The sequence below is a fragment of the Gossypium hirsutum genome, chromosome A05 (genome assembly GCF_007990345.1).
Source record: "Gossypium hirsutum isolate 1008001.06 chromosome A05, Gossypium_hirsutum_v2.1, whole genome shotgun sequence".
Classification (NCBI taxonomy): domain Eukaryota; kingdom Viridiplantae; phylum Streptophyta; class Magnoliopsida; order Malvales; family Malvaceae; genus Gossypium; species Gossypium hirsutum.
In genome coordinates, this window is record NC_053428.1 from 66,673,214 (window position 1) to 66,685,121 (window position 11,908).

Here is an 11,908-nt window from a genome sequence, read left to right on the forward strand (position 1 = left end):
TTCTACTCATTCTTACATATTTGAAACCTTAGCATCCAGTAAGACTTTACCTATTGAGTCTACTGAGTTCGTAATTCGGGTGTCAAATCCCTTGGGTCGTTACGTGCTTGTCGACAAAGTGTGTAAGAAATGTCCCCTGGAAATTCGAGGTTCCTGTTTCCCGGCGAACTTGATGCTTTTGCCGTTTGATGAATTTGATGTTATCCTTGGTTTGGATTGGTTGACCGCGCATGATGCGGTTGTGAATTGCAAGAGCAAGACTATTAATTTGAGGTGCGCAAATAACGAAGTAATCCGAGTTGAATCTGCGGACTTGGAGGGGATGCCAGCTGTAATATCAGCAATGTTGGCACAGAAATATGTAAGAAGAGGGTGCGAAGCATACCTTGCGTATGTACTTGATGACATTTTGGTTTATTCAAGAGATGAGACCGAACATGCTAAGCATCTGAGGCTAGTGCTGCAAATTTTGCGGGAAAAGCAGTTATATGCTAAGTTCAGTAAGTGTGAGTTCTGGTTAAGAGAGGTTAGCTTCTTGGGTCATGTGGTATCCGCGTCGGGTATTCGAGTTGACCCGAACAAAATTTCAGCCATACTTGACTGGAAACCTTCGAGAAATATTACTGAGGTTCGGGGCTTTTTGGGGCTCGCCGGTTATTACCGACGATTTGTGAAAGGTTTCTCGATGATAGCCACACCAATGACGAAGCTACTTCAAAAGGATGTTAAGTTCGAGTGGACGGAGAAATGTCAGAAAAGTTTCGACCAACTGAAAACTCATTTGACTGAAGCTCCAATTTTGGTGCAACCTGAATCATGTAAAGAGTTTGTCATTTATAGTGACGCATCCCTACTTGGGTTGGGTTGCGTATTGATGCAAGAAGGTCGAGTCGTGGCCTATGCGTCGAGACAATTGAAGCCACACGAGAGGAATTATCCAACCCATGATCTCGAACTAGCTGCCATCGTGTTTGCTTTAAAAATATGGCGACATTATCTGTTTGGTGAGAAGTGCCATGTATTTTCGGATCACAAAAGTCTCAAATATTTGATGACTCAATGAGACTTGAATCTGCGACAAAGACGTTGGCTTGAGTTGTTGAAAGATTACGAGCTTGTCATTGATTACCACCCGGGAAAGGCTAACGTGGTTGCGGACGCCTTAAGCCGGAAGTCATTGTTTGCTTTACGAGCGATGAACGTGCATTTGTCTGTTCTACCAGACAATGTGTTAGTAGCTGAATTAAAAGCTAAACCATTATTGACTCACCAAATTCGTGAAGCTCAGAAAGTCGATGATGAATTGGTTGCAAAACGGGCTAAGTGTTTTCCGAACGAGGAATCAGAGTTTCAAATTGATGATGATGATTGTTTGAGGTTCAGAAATCGTTTGTGTGTTCCAAGGAATTCAGAACTCATTTCGATGATTCTGAACGAAGCCCATTGTAGCAGAATGTCAATTCACCCGGGGAGTACGAAAATGTACAACGATTTGAAACGTCAATTTTGGTGGCATGGTATGAAACGGGACATCTCCGACTTTGTTTCGAGATGTTTGATATGTCAACAAGTGAAAGCGGAACATCAAGTGCCTTCAGGATTACTCCAGCCGATCATGATACCCGAGTGGAAATGGGATCGAGTCACAATGGACTTTGTGTCCGGACTGCCCTTGTCAGCAAGTAAGAAGGATGCGATATGGGTTGTTGTTGATAGACTGACTAAGTCGGCTCATTTCATCCCCGTACGTACGGATTTTTCATTGGATAAACTAGCTGAATTGTACGTTTATCAAATTGTGAGATTACACGGGGTACCTGTTTCTATCGTGTCGGATAGAGATCCGAGATTCACCTCACGATTTTGGAAGAAATTGCAAGAAGCTCTGGGTACCAAGCTGCATTTTAGCACTGCTTTTCACCCCCAAACCGATGGTCAATCCGAGCGGATAATTCAGATACTTGAGGATATGTTGAGATGTTGCATCCTCGAGTTCAGTAGTTCATGGGAACGGTATTTACCTTTGATTGAATTCGCTTACAACAATAGTTTTCAATCAAGTATTAAGATGGCACCTTACGAGGCTTTGTACGGTCGTAAATGCCGTACACCATTGTTTTGGACCGAGCTCGGTGAAAGTAAAATTTTCGGAGTTGATTTGATTAAAGATGCTGAACAGAAAGTATAGGTAATCCGTGAAAGTCTGAAGGTAGCCACGGATCGTCAGAAGTCGTACGCAGATTTGAAACGAAAAGACATCGAGTATCAGGTGGGAGACAAAGTGTTCCTTAAGGTTTCACCTTGGAAAAAGATACTCAGGTTCGGCCGTAAGGGCAAGTTGAGCCCAAGATTCATTGGGCCGTACGAAATCTCCGAACGAGTTGGTCCGGTTGCGTATAGATTGATTTTGCCCCCGGAGCTTGAAAAGATTCATGACGTCTTTCATGTTTCGATGCTTCGACGCTATCGATCTGATCCATCGCATATAATTAGCCCATCAGAGGTTGAAATTCAAGTCGACATGAGCTATGAGGAAGAACCGATGCGTATCCTAGCTCGTGAAGTGAAAGAGTTGCGAAACAAAAGAGTTCCGCTAGTAAAGGTGTTATGGCTCAAACACGGGATCGAGGAAGCTACTTGGGAGACCGAGAGCTCGATGAAAGAACGATACCCAAACCTATTTACCGGTAAGATTTTCGGGGACGAAAATTTCTTAAGTGGGGGAGAGTTGTGACAGCCCAAAGTTGACCCTAGTCGGGAAGTGGTTTCGGGACCGCTAAACCGAGTCACCGAAATGTTTGAATGTGATACTTATTGTCTAGAATATGTAATTATGAATGTGTGAAAATTTCAAGCTTCAATTTGGTTGATTTCATGTGAATTTAGTCAATAGGACTTATGTGAGAAAATTCTAAAATGTGATAGGTCAATGTGTGAGGACCTATTAGTGCATGTGGACAAAGGGGGGACTTGCATGTCAAATTCCCCCCCCTACTAGTAGTGGCCGGCCATGACAAGCATGGTAGACCAAGTTTGATGGCCAAGACATGTCATAGACATGTTTTGTTGGTGCATCATGGGTGGAAAAAAATAAAATAATAGGCATGGAAATTAAATAATGAAAAGGAGTATGATGATTACACAAAAAAAAAAGTGTGTAGTTGATTCTTTTCCCCCCCATTGCCGTGAGCTAAAGAAAAGAGAGGAGAAGATCTTTGTTCATCCTTTTCTCACCTTCATTTAGCCTAAATTAGAAAGAAAAACAAAGAAAAAATTTTCTCATCCTTTGGTTCATCCTTGGCCAAAAATTTTAAGGAGGAAAGAAGAAGAAAGGTGAAGAGATTCGGCCATGCATGTAGCTAGGCTAAGGTATGTTTGATGATGTTCCATGAGATGCATGCATGTTTTAGTTGTTAGCTTGAGTTCTACCTAGCCCATGGTCTAAATCTTGCTATGTGATGGAATTGGCACTTGACCATGGATGCATCATTCTTGGTTGGTGTTTGATGTTGTGGTGATGAGGCATGAGGATGAGTTAAGATTCGGCCTAGGTGGAGGTTGTGTTAATGCCATTGCATGCAAAATATGAAGCTTGTTAATGATGCATGTGATGATGGCTTGATGATTCTTGAACCTCCTTTTTAGCATTTTTGTGTGAGCACATATGTGCATTGGTTGCTAAATGGAGAAGAATCGGCTAGCAAGATGTGTGCTAAGGCCGAATGTAACTTTGTATGTTAATGAGCAATGCATGTGTTAAATTGATGAAAAGGGGGAGGATGCTTTACTAGTGTGTATATGTGTGTATTAAGTGTTGAAATCGACCCCAAAAATAGACATGCATATTCGGCCAAGGGGAAAGAAATTAGCTAATATGTTGTGTTGATGCATGATTTTTGCATGTATGAGACTTTAATGTCTAATGTATAAATATGGGCTAAGTGCCTTGTGTTCATCTTTTTGATGCCTAAATGATGAAATCAATTTATTTGTTTAATTAAGCTCAAGAGCAAAGAGGAAATAAATCCGATAAAGGGAAGGAAAAAGTGGTCGAATAGTTAGCGGAATCGTTCGACAACACCCGAGGTAAGTTCTTGAGTAAGAGAGCTTAAATTACGATGTGATTAAATCATGCTCTATGTGTGGCTATTGAGCCGAATGTGCAAGGACGATATGTGCCTTGTGTTTGAGTTTCGCAAATGAAAATGAAATATGAATGTGCCATGAATTATTGTTAGATGTGCATGATTAATTGAATGCTGTCCGGGCTAAGTCCCGAAGGCTTTGTGCTAAGTGAATATATCCGGACTAAGATCCGAAGGCATTTGTGCGAGATACAAATTCCGGGTTAAGCCCCGAAGGCCTTTGTGCGAGATACTAAATCCGGGTTAAGTCCCGAAGGCATTCGTGCGAGTTGTTAAATCCGGGTTATGTCCCGAAGGCATTGTGTGAGTTACTAAAACCGGGCTATGTCCCGAAGGCATTTGAACGAGGAGCTATATCCGGTTAAATCCCGAAGGTACGTGATTTGGTAATGAATGAGCTTGCTGTAAAATTCCAGCGAATACTCGAAAAACATCCCAATATGGGGATATGTTACGTATGTGTTGAATTTAATCGAGCCCTTACAAATAAATGTTCGCTCAGTTGATAAACGAGCTACCGGCCTTCGGCTAAGTTAGTCTATTGTGTATGTACATAAGGGTTGTTAATGTTGTGAAGCAAGTTTGGTATCGGTAAATTGCGTATTATGAAATATTCCGTTTAGCTAAATGTGTGTTATTCTTTGTTTATGCTGGAATTCCTTGCTCAAAACTTACTAAGCATAAATTGCTTACTCGTTACACTGCTCCTCTGTTTTATAGATTTTTGGTTCTCCAGCTATCGGACTCGGGATCTTGAAGTCGAAGTCGCCCACACTATCAAAGGCTCTTTTGGGTACTATTTTGGTTGAATTTTGATATGGCATGTATAGGACTACCCATTGTTGTTTTTCGAGTACTTTATGAAATGTATAAGTGTACAGCCATGCGAAAATGGCTTGTAGAAGTGGAGTATGGCATTAGACCATTCGTGTTTATGAATGTATAGATGGTTTCATGATGTAACTATAGTTGGAATGGAAGTGTTGAGCAAATGATCAGCCATTGGAATGGCTAAGTATGATCATATGTGGGCATATGTATGACAAGGCCCTAGTTGGTCCATGAAACCCCGAAAATAGGTAAGGTTTACTTTGAAAACAGAGGCTGACAGCAGCAGTGGTGTGGATTGAAAAAATCACAAGAATTCGTAGAAGTGGAATTAAATAGTGAATAAATTATGTAATCGAACCTTGATGAATCTACTTTCATATGAAAGTAACGAAACAATCATATGAACAGTACAGTAAGAGATATTCAGGTTCTTGTGGAACAGGGCCAGAACAGTTTCTGGATTCCCTGTTCCGACTTTGGAAATTCACTATAAATTGACCAGAGATAATTAGGGGTCATACCATATATGTATGGATTCCTCTCTGAGTCTAGTTTCCATAGAAACAAACGGCATCAGTATTGAAGCTCTGTGCAGAGAGATATCCAAGTCGTAATGGGAAAAGGTCAGTGTAGTCGACCCCTGTAACATGGGAGACTTTGACTAATAAACTGTACTAATTGGCCCGACCAAAAATTCTAGAAAAAAATACATAGGTGGGGACATGAGTCTAGTTTCAGGGAAAAATCACAAAACTGATTTTCGAGTTGTGAAACTCAAGATATGATTTTTGAAGCGACTAGTACTCAGACTGGGCAGTGTCTGGAAAAATTTTTCAAAGTTTGTTAACATCTCGTGTCCGATTCCGGTGTCGGTCTCGGGTTTGGGGTGTTACATAACAAACAATGTTTTTAAAGTAAATACGTTTTAAATGGTTAATATTTTTTTGAGTTTTTAACAAAGAGATTTCAACTTAGAAACACATTTCTACCTTCAAGTCCAATTTTCGAAAGACACTTCTACATGACACGCCAGATTCGGCCATAACGTCCATGCCGGGTTTGGGATGTTACACTCTCAATATACCCGAATAGGGATGCTCTCAAGGCTGTGCAAAGCTCTTTTTCAAGAGGAAAAAAATAGGGAATGGAAAATGAGAGAAATAAAGACGAATAAGAGAAGAAAGAATGAGAAATGGATCAGTGACTTGGATGATTTTGAAAGGCAAGTAGGGGTCCTATTTATATTAGATTGGGATGGCTAAAAATTTTAGGAGCCTTAATTTTCTCCCTCAAATGGTCAATCTTTATTGAAAGAAGAAGTAGTTGAATGGTTTGCTAAAATTAGCTTGGTGCTTGAAAAGGAAAGGCTTAAAAAGTGGGGGGCAGTTGGAATGATCATGTGGAGAAGTCTAGGGGCTATTTTTTATAAATATTTTTAATTAGCTTTGGATGCTGATTTAGGAAAGTGAATGGACAGTTTGGGCTGCTGTTGGGCTTGTGATTCTTTTCTCTTCAATTGGACACTTTAGGCCTCTTCGTTTGCATCAGGCTGTAAAATTTCATCAACCCAATTTTCTAACTGAAAATGAATTAAGAGAGTCCAAGAAAGTTAATTTGAGCATTTGTGGCTATCTAACAATCAAATCTTTCTTTTATGATGAAGATGCTTCAATAATTTGATCTTCCCAAGGTGACTTCAAGGTTGGTTTTCCTTCTGTTGCATAAAATTACTTAAAATTGACAGAATTTTGTATGTTTAGCATAGAAATAGATGAAAGTAGCAATTTGTCCAAGTTAGATATTTTGTAATAAAATTATAAAAATATGTGAAAAAGAACTCAGAATTTACAAGAATTGTCAATCAAAAGGTGCTGAAAAAGTCTTTATATTTTCAAGTTTCCAGTAGGACTATTAGAATTAGCTCATTTTTTCCATCAAATTTTGACCATCCTCTATAGACTTCAATATAGACTTCAATGCCAAATGTTGCACAAAAACCATGTGAATCTACTCCAGCAAATTTTATTGGGAATCCAGTAATACCATAATTCTAAAGCCATATAGGTCCTTTCTATTTTTACCAAGATTACTACAACCATTCTTAATTTGTTTCCTTTTTTTTTGATCAACTACAATATGTGGCCTGCGTGTCTCTATAGTTGTTTGAGAATCCATTTCATCAGAATAGTAATTTTTGGTGATGTTTTGCCATATCATTTAGTTTGATTGGTAAGGTTCACCTCTTTGATATGCTTAAAACAACAAAGCTTTTGATAAATTCGGGTAATCAAACTGTAACGCCTTAAAATTCTTATATCTAGTTTTGTGAAAATCTGACACAATTAGGTATCTGCTGTAGTGGTTTAAGTGTTCTGGGAGTGTTTGAGACGTCCCAAGTTCAAGCACTGCCTTTGGTAAATTTTGGTATTTATCTGATATAAGCCTTATACTTGTTCAGTGGGCTTCTATTAATTTATTTGTAGAACCATATCAGAATGTGCCTTCTAGTCTGAGTGGTAAGGGTTTTGGTGTGTTGGGGGTCTTGTGTTCGAATCCCTGCGCGAACAAGAGAGTTTATTTTTTCTCATTTGATTGAGAGAGTTTTGGTCAAACTGGAAGTATGAGGAAGTTATGTGTAGTGGGATTTGTGGGAGTAAAATTAGGGGAAAGTAGTTTTCTAATTTAATTTTTGTTCCTTTCCCAAAACTTTTCTTTTCTTCTCTAAACATTTTCTTCTCCTTTTCTTACTATTGTTATTTCTTTTCTCTCTTCCCACTTCTAAATTCGAGTTCTCCTTTTTGAATTGCTGTCGTTTTCCTTGGTTGAATTGTTTCTATTGCAGGGGTTCTTAAATCGGTTTGGTAAGTGAAGGTTTTACTATTAGCAATTAGGTTTTAAGTCTGGGCAATATTATGATAAGCATTAGTTGGTGAGTAATTGATATTTTTGTGTATAGGTGAAGGCGGTGAAGCATAGATTTTCACTTTAGTGGACTGATTCGAAGTCGTGGTCATTTTAGTAAGCGTTAAGGTTGATGATTGTGTAGTTGCGTAACCGTATTAAACTCATAATTTTGTTGCTAAGGGTTTGAATACTCTATTGTTAGGTTTTGGAAGGCCCGAGAGTCATTTTGCATCGAATCGTTACCAGGTGTGTACTCGAAATGCAAGAAAATGAGGTTTCGGTAAAAAGCAAAAACCTCACTGTCGACGCCACACGGCCATGTGGTAGGCCGTGTGCGACAACATAGCCGTGTGATCGACGAAGGCTAGGCCGTGCGCAAGACACGACCGTGTGATGGCCAGGGTGTGGCCGTGTAGGCCACAAAGGCTATGCCAATTTGGACGTCTGGGCTACACAGGCATGAGGGCCCACACGGGCTTGTCTATTTGGGCCAGGCCGTGTGATCCAGACTGGAAAGGTCAATTTGGACGTGTGGGCCACATGGGTGTGTGGACCTATTATACTGAAATTTTTCATAGGGTAGCATGGGTCGTTCCAATTGACTGTGGGCCTACCATAGGGTCGATAAACACTATCCAACCCTAAAACTAAGTGATATGTTAGGCTGAGATATGACCATGAGCATGCCTAAGATTGTATATCTATACTAATATGATTTGTTTGTTAATTCTGTATGTATGATCTGATATTGTGATTGGGGTGGGATGATATATATTGGAGGAAGTGTTCTGAAAGGTAGGTTATACCTATTATTTGGCAGCTCAGCTGCATTATATTTTGTATGTGCCGCAGTAGGTACAGCATGGTGTGTAGGGTTGGGTGGGTGTTTTAAACCCCACATGGTGTGTAGGGATGACCGAAGATGGTGTGTAGAGGCTGGAGGTAGGATCCTAATTTCTTTTTCTAATGGCATAGTTGTATCTGTATCTTAGATAGGCCAAGGCCCAAATCTGCATCTGAATCTGTAATGGGCTTAGGCCCAAGACAGTATCTGACTGATATCTGTTATTTTGTATGTGTGCATGTTTAACTCTGCTGGGTTACACACTGAGTTTACATAAACTCGCCCCTTTTCTATTCATCTGTACAGGTAAGCCACAGTCTTAGGCGGATCGGAGTTGTGGAGTCCTTCCGTGACCTCATGTTTAGACTGGTTTAAGTTTTAACCAATTTATATGTTCTAGTTTATTATAGGTTTGTTTTATGTAAATTGGACTTTATGGATTGTTTTATTTTAAATTGGGCTAGACTACGAATTTATGATTTAATAACTACAAGACACTTTTTAACTTGGATTTTATCAGAAGCATGGATTTTTTTAAACCTTGAATGATTTTCTAAAAATAACAACTTTTAAAGCTTCTACTATGAATTACGTTTTATCGTTAGATAATTAAATGAAAGAAGGTTTTGAAATTGAAAACGATGAAAAAGGGTATACGAACTAGAAAGGATTTTTAGTTTAACGATAACGGTTTTTCAACTCATTGCATGTGACACTTCCGGATTCAACAATAACGTGTAGGCCGGGATTGAGGTGTTATATTTAATGGTATCAGAGCCAGGTTGTAAAACTCGGCTGTAGATTTTCGGTTTCAAAATTTATTTTAAAAAATCAATTTTCAAATTATTTAAAATTTCTTTCTAATTTTTTTGATTAAGTATGTGGTACATTAAGTCTCCGGCGCCGATCCTGTAAGTATTTCTGATTTTGATAGAAAAATTTTGAAAACTTTACTGATAGTTTACTTGGAAACACTATAGTAGTACACTCTGAAACTGTATTGAAATTGATTGAGACTAAAACCTTCGAAAACAACTCTGAATTTCTAATACTTTATGAATAAAACATCTGTTAATAAAAACTGAAACTGATGCATAAAATTCTTAATATAGATAAAGTTTGAAATCACAATGAGCGCATGAGGTATTTGTGAACGTGTTACTCGAGGTCGAGGTAGAGGCCGTAGGGGGCTTGAGGGCAATATGTCAAATCTGAACACAAGTGAGACACTTGTGTCACTTGCTGCTAAGACTGGGTCTCAAAGTCGATCGGCTGGGGATGACGCACTGTCCCGAGCCATGCTAAAGATATTAGAGAGGGTCGTTGGGCCCAATTCTGGATCTGGGACCAAGGGTCAGTAACTAAGCGACTCTGGACTAATAGAGTTGAGTTGTTTAGGGCGTCATAGAAGTCGCCCCTAATGCGGTTGAGTACTGGTTGGAGGCCACAGAAAGGATTATAGATGATCTACACTGTACCCTTGAGCAAAATTGAAGGGTCAACCTCCTTACTTCGCGATGAGGCTTTGTAGTGGTGGTTGACTATTAAGGAAGGCACTCAGCTTGACCGTTTGACTTGGAAGTTCTGTAAGTCTACTTTCTAGAGTAAATATGTGGGACCGAGCTATAAGGATGCTTGTAGGTGTGAGTTTCTAAACCTCACGCAACGTGATTGATTTGTGGCCAAGTATGAGGCCGAATTCCTAAGGCTGAGCCGCTATGCTCGAGGCATGGTGGCGGATAAGTATGAGAGGTGTGTCCGATCTGAGGATGGCTTAAGAGATAATCTAAGGGTGCTGATAGCTCTATAGAGGGAGTGCGAGTTTTCTATCCTGGTAGAGAAGGCGAAGATCGTCAAGAAGGTTAAGCGCACTGAGTGTTAGAATAGAGACAGGAAGAGAGGTAAGAACAAAAGGGATTCAGAGCCCTCAAGTTCTTTGCAGTTGCCTAAGAAAAAAGCTAGATTTGATGGGCCAGTGAGAGTGGGGGCCCCTGTTGCTTCTACTGGGATACTGCCTTGTAGAGACTGTAGTAGGCGTAATTTGGGTGAGTGTTGAAGGACGATTGGGGCTTGGTTGAGATGTGCGTCCCTTGAGCATTGCATTCGGGAGTGTCCATTGAGGGTTGATCAGGTGCAAGCTCCGGCATCGGGTCTTGTGCAGTCACAAAGAGTAGTTCAGCAGCCATCTAGGGGCCGTGGTCAGGCTAGGGGTGGTAATAGTTTGGGTCGTGGGCAGAGAGCACTGGGCAGAGGTGCCGGTCAGACTAAGGCAAGATAGCCTGCTTTGGTTTATGCTCCACGTCACCATGAGGATAAATATTCTCCTAAAGTCATCACTGGTATGTTCCTTATTTTTTATGTACCATATCTTCCTCTGATAGACATAGGATCTACTCATTCCTAAATATCCTGTTTTATTTCTGAAACTCTGGGGATATCAGTTGAGAGCAATATGAGTGAGTTCACTGTACTAAGTCCGTTGGGACAATCTATTTAGGTTAGCAAACTCTATAGGGATGTAACCTTAGTGGTACAAGGAACTATTCTTCTCGTGGATCTGATGGAGCTTCCGTTTGGGGAGTTCGATATAATTTTGGGAATGGATTGGATGGTTAAGCACTGGGTTAGTCTGGATTGTGCGACTAAGAGGGTCATTTTGAGAACTGAGGAGAAGGAAGAGGTGGTTTAATTGAAGAGCATTTGGATTATCTGTGGAATGTGATCTCAGCACTGATAGCTAAGAAACTGGTCCGAAAAGGGTGCGAGGCGTACTTGGCTTACGTTAATACTACTGCTTGTGGGAACTCTTCGATTAGGGATATCAAAACTATGAGGGATTTTTTGGATGTTTTTCCTGATGAGCTACTGGAATTGCCTCTAGATTGAAAGGTTGAATTTGAGATCAAGCTTCTTTTGGGTACAGCTCTGGTGTCCATCGCTCCCTATCGAATGGCACCGAAAGAGCTTGTGGAACTTAAGGCTCAACTGTAGGAGTTTTTGGACCGTGACTTTATCTGTCTGAGTGTGTCTCCATGGGGAGCACCAATACTATTTGTTAAAAAGAAGGATGGGACCATGAGGATGTAACAGCCCAAAATTGACCCTAGTCGGGAAGTGGTTTCGGGACCACAAAACCGAGTCATAAAAATAATTAATTTCCATATTCTATGCTTATTATGTGTGT